This window comes from Ahaetulla prasina, chromosome 14 (genome assembly GCF_028640845.1).
Source record: "Ahaetulla prasina isolate Xishuangbanna chromosome 14, ASM2864084v1, whole genome shotgun sequence".
Taxonomy (NCBI): domain Eukaryota; kingdom Metazoa; phylum Chordata; class Lepidosauria; order Squamata; family Colubridae; genus Ahaetulla; species Ahaetulla prasina.
The window spans coordinates 2,191,325-2,199,184 of record NC_080552.1 but is presented as its reverse complement, the minus strand read 5'-3'; the positions used below and the strand labels follow the sequence as shown (position 1 = coordinate 2,199,184).

General features: G+C 45.3%; 1 long non-coding RNA gene across 1 annotated transcript; it reads left to right on the top strand.

The window, feature by feature from the left end:
- The first annotated feature begins 706 nt into the window (after positions 1 to 706).
- LOC131185013 (uncharacterized) lies at positions 707 to 5,236 on the top strand. Its single transcript, XR_009152075.1, has 3 exons — positions 707 to 760; positions 4,970 to 5,089; positions 5,178 to 5,236. It is a non-coding gene; the product is annotated as an uncharacterized LOC131185013 (long non-coding RNA).
- Positions 5,237 to 7,860: the final 2,624 nt, after the last annotated feature.

Here is a 7,860-nt window from a genome sequence, read left to right as displayed (position 1 = left end):
AGCTGCCAGAGGTGAGATCTGCTCCAACCCTTTGGGCCTTCCAGAAGGGCATTAAAACCAGGGTTTGTCGGTTGATTTGGGACCCTGGATGGGGCGTTCTATGCTGGAGGTGGTTGATGGGACAAGAAGACATCACCCCCTTGTCATCTGCTCGCCCACTTCTAGTTTTTATATAACTTTTTAAATTTTGTTTTTATATTTATCTTTTCACCATTTGTAAGAGCTGCAGTGATGCAATGGTTAGAATGCAGTACTACAGGCTACTTCTGCTGATGCCGACTGCCTGCAATTTGGCAGATCGAATCTCACCAAGGCTTAAAGTTGACACAGTCTTTCCTCATCCTTCTGAGGTTGGTCAAATGAGGACCTAAATTGTTGAGGGCAATAGGCTGACTCTGTAAACTGCTTAGAGAAGGCTGGAAAGCATTGTGAAGCAGTACATAAGTCTAAGTGCTATTGCTATTGCTATCCATAGTCGCCTTATTAGTGAGATGGGTGGCATATAAATTTATTACATAAATAAAAACATCTGCATAAAGCTGCGGGGTTCATTGAATGGTTTGGGTGTGCAGAAATTGGATTACTGCAATTTGCTCTACATGGGACTTGAAGACAATCTGGAAATTGAAGCTGGTATAAAATGTCCCACGTTCCCATGTGCCAATAGAAACAATAGAAACAACCCATATTGTCTTGTTACAGTTGTGCTGCAGAGTTGCCTTGGTTGCTGATTTGTGTCCAGGTGTTATCCAAGGAACTGGTAAGAACCTATAGAGTTCTAGGTGACTTTACACTTAGTTGACTGTGAGATTCTAGACCAGTGCTGCAACCCCTTTAATTCCCCATGATGTGGCGACCCCAACCGTAAAATCGTACGCAAGCATGTGCAAATGATAGGCAGCGATCTCAGCGCGCCTCAGCAGCCGCAGCAGGGGGGGGAAAGTGGCAAACTGTTTTTTTGAATTTATCGCGCCTGAAGCCGTATTGGCTAGCGATCTGAACTGCTTGCAATTGCCTTGAGGACGCAGGCATTAAAGCGGAGACTCCTCCCCTATTAAGTTTATCGCAAGTATACTTCCCATATTTCCGATGGTCTTAGGCGACCCCTGGCAAATTGTCATTCGACCCCCAACGGGGTCATGACCCACAGGTTGAGAACCGCTGTTCTAGACAGTAAAATCACCCAGCCAAACTATGCCAGAGCAGAGTGCACGTCCAATCAGTGTGCTTGCTCCCACATGGGGTGATGAGCATTCTTCTGCCACCTCCTATGGGGTGACCTGCCCCTTGTGATGTTCAAAAGGAGTGAAGATGTGAATTATTTGGAGAGGATCCAGGGACTGAGGAAGTGGGGAGATAAAGGCTCCTGAGGTGGGGATGAGCACTGGTGGTTACTGAAAGCTGTATAGGAAGATCTTTTTTAATAGATGGTTGGAGAAGATCTGTTTTTATTCTTCATCACAAACACACCCTCTCTGTTCCCTTTTTCAACAGTGGTGTTGCCCAGCTGACCTAGGGAGACTGATTAAGAAAAGGGTTGGCCAAAGCACTATGAGCTTGATTCAAAGGGGGCTTCAAACTGAACCCTGTGGTGGTTGGGAGCATGAAGGAGGACATGGGAAGGAAGGGGAGCATGGCTTCTTTAGGACAAGAAGGCAGCTTCGGCAAGTGAGACCTGATGGTCTCGTGAATCTCATGAGGGAACATGGAACGGAAGGATACAACTAGTTGTAAAGGAAGCAAACAGCCCTCTGAGGGAGGGGAGGTCCTGTTTGGGCACACAAATGGCTCCTTGAGATATGTGATGATCAGATTGGAGTGAGGCCTGCAAGGCCCTGCAGTTTTCAACATTTTTATTCATGATTTGGATGAGGTGGGAGGGAATTCATCAATGCCATAACATTTGTTGGGGTAGCTAAATAACCTGGAAGACAGGAATAAAACCAAAGACAAGCTTACAAGTTAGCAAAATAAAATGAAAATAACACAGGGCAAAATTTAACAGAGATAAATGCAAAGTTATTCATTTAGGAAACAAATCAAATGCTCAAGGATAGAATGGGGGGCTAGCTGCTTGGTAACTGTACTTGTGAAAAATACTTGGAACAATGGAAACTGAATATGAGTCAGCAGTTTGAAGTAGGAAAAAAGGCAAATGTAATCTTAAATTGCATCAAGAGAAATAGTTTCCAAAATCACTGGAAGGATTCATTCCACTTCTGAATATTCTGTCAAATTCTGGACTTCAACTATAACAGATATTGAGACGACCGATAATCTGTTAGGTTCAGAGATATTTCCTCAGCTAAACCAATAAACAGAAGGACCACAGGTGAGCAAACAAGCAGTGGCAGTCAGAGATAGTTTCAACTTCCTGCCAGCTTCTCCATGGACTTTGCTGGCCAGAAGCATCCAAAATCATGATCATAGGACCATGGCTGATTGCAAGGGCACAATAGCACTGCAGGGCAGCCTGGTGGAGCTGCAGCAGCTACAACTTTCCCTATACAGTACAATGGGTTTGGAGATCCTTGTAATGTCAGTCCCAGGGGAGTCATTCATTCTTTATGTTCAGGTACCTGGATTCGAAAATTGTTGCTCTACAATGCACCCAATTGAAGAACACAAACAGACAGGACAGTTTTATTGCTATATAGAAGATATAATATAAAGAAGGGTGTAAAGTAAGACCAATAAAAAGATTGAGAAAGAGTTGAGGCTATTTTGCTTTAGGAGCAAAAGGCCAAGCCTTTTGCAGGACACAAAATCATGAAGTCACAGGAAAGAAGATTGGTGTTTAGTCTCAGGAAACTTCTAACAGTGGGACCAAAAACTCTCTTTACTGGATGTATTTGAGCTATAGTGATCATTAGTTTTAACCATGCAGTCGTGTCTGACTTTTGGTGACGTTGTAGTCATGTGTTCTCCATGCTACCCTGTCAGTTGTTGGGTGTTCACTTTTTTGTCAGCTTTGAGGGAATCAAGCCAGCGGGTTCTTTTCTGACCTCTTCTTCTTGACCCACTAACCATTCCTAGCATCACTGACCTTTTCCAATGAAACCATGAGCTTTATTACTAAAGATGGTCCTTTATTTCAGGAAGCTCTCGCTTAGATTTAATATATTTCTCAAAAACTTACTTCAGCCCCTCATTCTGGTCATTTGTACAAATGGTATCACTTAATGCAGTTTTTCACATTCACGTGAAAAATATGGAAAGTGAATTATCTTTTTAAAATAAATGTAAATAGACTGATTTTATTTACTGGTCTTTGAGACTGGAAGCCATCCATGGAAGGTGGCTCATGCTCTGAACAGAGAGAGAATTGGGTATGGGGACTTCAATATACACATATGCCTCTGCAGGGAGGTGCACGTGTGTGTGTTTGTGTGTATATGTATAAAGAGGAGGGGCTCCTGGGCAGAGTCCATATCAGAAGTATCAGAGGTCAGAATAGCTCCTTAAGAGCAGATACGGTCAATATTCCTCTTGATACACAGAACTAAAATATCTGGGGACATCAGTCAATCCAGCATGACTTCTCACCCCTGAAGTAATATCACTAGTATTACTGCTTATTATTAATAAAACAAAAGTTACCTCCCAAGATGGAATGTAATCATACGGTAATACCAATATGAGTCAGCTCTCAGAGTAACTGGCCCGCTTTGGTGGGACAGTAGCAGGCATCCCTGGCTAATTTTTTTACATGCGAACTTTTCTTCGAAGGGCTGAACCCATCTGTTAAATATGTAAATAGCGAGTGAAGCCAGGAACGAAGGCTTCACTCAGGTCCGGGTGTAGCTGGACATTAGCATGCCCGCCGCTGATTGGTGGATTCAAGCAGTGGGAAAAGTAAAGCAACTGGCTGAACTGGCGGGCAGTTCCCTTTAAAACGGGAGCACTGCCAGCTTTAGATTGCAGAGGTTGACTAACTTGAAATAAAGAGCTGAAGTTACTTGCTGTCGTCCTGTCTCTTCTTGCAATTCCTACACTCAACACCATCGATGGTTTTTGGGAAACTTCTCTCTAGGATCGATAGTTAACTTTGGAAGAGAAGCATCTTTTCTAGCCAGGTTCTGCTTTGGCCTGCGGGGTCTGGCCTTTGGTTTCCTGCTGCAGAGGGTTGGAAGAACCCTTAGCTGCCCTGCTATCAGTTGTCCCACAGAGGAAAGGGAATTGGTCATGTAACCAGGGATAATCAGATTCTTGGTGTCAGAAACCCCTGCTGGGAGGGGGAAAGAGGGCGAAGGTGGGCTGGCATGCAAAGGACCCACTGCTAAGTGGGTCAGGTGGGGGAGGTCGGCCCTTTCCATGCACAAAAAACTTTCCTCCTGACCAGGGGTGAAATGTAAAATTTGTTACTACTGGTTCTGTGGGCGTGGCTTGGTGGGGAGGGGTGTAATGTGACTGGGTGGGTGTTGCCAACTTTTTTTTTTTTTGTAAAAATGCTTTTAAAAGGCTCCTCTGACGATCCCAGCTGAGTTGCCTGATTGTCAGAGGCTTTTACTTTTAAAAGCATTTTTTTTTGCCTTTAAAAAAAAAAAAGCCTCTGACGATCAGGCAACTCAGCTCAGAGGAGCCTTTTAAAAGCATTTTTTACAACCTCTTTGGCCCAAAGAGGTTGTAGAAAAAATGCTTTTAAAAGGTTCTGACGACCCCAGCTAAGCCGCGCGATCATCAGAGCGGTTTTTTTTCTTTTAAAAGCATTTTTTCGGCTGAAGAAAAATGCTTTTAAAAGTAAAAAAAAAAACCTCTGATGATCGCACTGCTCAGCTGGGCATGGGGGGAGGGGCAGGGATTTTTGCTACCGGTTCTCTGAACCACCCGCCGCCATCACTACTGGATTGGGCGACCCGGTCCAAACCAGGAGCATTTCACCCCTGCCCCTGACCCAGGAAAAAAAGAGACTGAGCTTTGCTGAAGCCAGAATCAATGCTCCCCCCCCCCAATTGTTCTTGCATTTCAGACTCCACACGGCTCCCCCCAACTCAGCTGCCCCTCAGTGTCACCAGATGTTGCCTTCCTGCCTCTCGGCTGCTTCTGATTTCAGTTGAGAATTTCTCTTTGTCACAAATTGCCTATTCAGGTAATAAAAATTGGCCTTTTTCTGTCACAAGTGCAGCGTTTTTCATATTTTCACTTCCAGCTGTCTTTTTCTTTCTTTTCTCTCTTAGTTAATAGAAGCCGTTGAGGGTAAGGCGCCCTTAGCAGTCATCTGCTCAATGGAACCCGAGAACAGAGAGGGAGTTCCGGGTGAAAGCAGGACAAAAACGGAGCTTTTAATGGTGTGTTTGATTCGTGAAATAGAGAAAATTGCATTTGATTATATCTGTAATGGGGGATTATAACTTTGGACTGGCAGGGCAGCTAATGGCTACTTCACTGCAGGAAAAGATTTTGTCTTGTCACATCTATGCGTTTTGAAACAATTACATGCATTTAAAATATTGTAACTTTGGATTTGCATAGCTCAGAGTTCTCCTTCCAAAATATTGGGGGTGGGGAGACTGAGCAAGGCTGCTTCCTGACTTTTGGAGGTGTCCCCCCCCCCCCGCTCCGAACTGTAATCTTAGCATGAAGAGTGGCAACTTCATTGTCCACTGGATGCTGCTGCATTTCTCAGGAAGCTGGAAGGGCCAGATCGCTTCCTCCTTTCCTTCTGACCTGTGAAGGGCATGGCCAAAGCAGAGCTGGACACCTTCGGGGAGAGAAAGAGCCTCCCTTGACCTTTCCCGGTTGCTAGGTTGCAAATCTTCCTGTGGGGCGTCAGCTTTGGTGCATGTGGGCACACCTGTGACTGAGAGGGTCCCTGAAGGCATTTTCTCCCCCTGGCAGAAATGGACTGAAAGTGACTAGTTGGGAGGAGGGGGAGGGATATTCATGGTGCCACTCAGAGCCAGATTTTCATGACTGTGGCTTGTTTGTGATTGTGCTGCAGGACGAGGCAACCCTTGGAGGCAGCCGTGGGAAGATTGTCTGCAAAGTCCAGCTTACTGAGCAAGCAAACAGGATCAGCAAACAGTTTTGCAAAAAGAGAAAAACCAACATTTGGTGGCAATTCAGCAGAAGGGGAAGGGGGAAGAGATGGAAAAGAGGAGGAAGCAGGAACCAGGATGAAGGAATGGGCAGTTGCTCTTTTCTGCTGATGCCTGTCATTGGAGCCCTGCTTGTGGATGGCCAGCTCCCAAGACAAGAGGAACCAAGGGAGAGGAGAAAGAGGGTTTTTACACAGGGGTTCAGCTGAGAAGAGGGAGGAGGGAGGAGGGAGGAGGATGCAGAGGAGATGAAAGAGGCTGAGTGTTGTGCTGCAGGTACCATTTTACTGCTGATTCCGCTGCTGACCAGGTTCAGAGAAGGCATAAGGAAGCCGTGTGGCCGGACGGTGTACTCCCTGAATGAGTGACCAGGGAGAGCGAGCAGCGAGTTTAGTAGTCTGACCCTTTGGGGTTTGGATTTATCATAAAGAAAGGGGGAGGGAAGCTGCTCCTAGGAGGGGCAGGGTCATGCTTGTTTTTCTTCCTGAAGACAACCTGCATGCAGGCTGGTTGACTGCCACGAAGAGAAAGGGAAGGGTCTATCTCCCAATTTATCAGGGATTCTTGGAAAGAAGCCTTAAGGGAGACAACAGTGCCATAAAGAGAGAAGCAAACCAAGCGGAGGGGGCAGGGAGATGGAGGGATGTGACCGAGAGGACCAAGAGTATTCTGCAGCTTCAGAAAAGCTCTCACGGTGGATGACCTCTCTGGCCCTGAATGAGCGCAATGGCTGTGAGCATCAGGGGCTGAGAAGGAAGGAAGGTGCTTCAAACTCTGCAAAGGGAAGAGATTGTGCTGGGGGAGGGGGGAGGAGATGGGTGGTGGTAATTAGAAACTCCGCTGAGAGGCACCATAATGACAAAAGAGCAATACTATTAGATGACCCGTGATGCCCAATGAGTGGGCAGATGGCTGGAAATGTCAGTGTCCATTCTAGCCCTGTGCGTTCAACAGATGTATAAATTACTCAGATGAGTGGTTAGAAAATATGAGGATCAGATATGCAGCCAACACAAAGATGATGGCAAACACCTTGATGGACTGAATCAATTTTCAGGAGGATCTTGACAAGCTGGACAGTTGGGCAGGAACAACATAATGAATTTAAAAGAGACAAATGTGGGGAAATCAGTGGCGTGGATGATGTGGTGAGGAAAACCATCCTGGGCACCGTTATGTGTAAAAAGAGCATCTTTAGCTGGTAGTGAGTCACAAGCTGAACTTGAACTAGCAATGGTGCTGCAGCCGAAAAGAAGAAAAGCAGATGCCATCCTGGCTGCAAAGAATTGTGTCAAGATCAAAAGGCGCGATCATTCTTCCCCATTCTGCATTGGTCAAACCACACTAGAATACTTCTTCCTGTTCTGTCTCAATCATCCAGATCATGGTTGTCCCAAAGGTGCTTTTCCAAAAGGCATCTGCACTTTCTTGAATTTTTTTTTCTTTGAAAATGTTTTGCTTCTCATCCGAGAGGCTTCTTCAGTTTTTCCTGTTCTGTTTTGTTCTGCTCTTTTAGGAAAGCCAGTGAAAACCTGAGACTTATTCAGGGGGGAGCAGTAAAGGCAATAAAAGTCTTGTGATGTGGGCAGTCATGTCAATTAAAGTAAATTGTTCTGGACAAGTCTTTGGGGATTCCGTCTTTTTCTCGTATCTGTCTTTATGTTTTCTGGAAAACAGAAGAGACACTGGATTACACGGCGGCAGCTTTCGGCTGGACATTTATTTATTTATTTATTTATTTATTTGATTTTTATACCGCCCTTCTCCCGAAGGACTCAGGGCGGTGTACAGGCAAAATAAAAACAGACAAGAAAATATACAG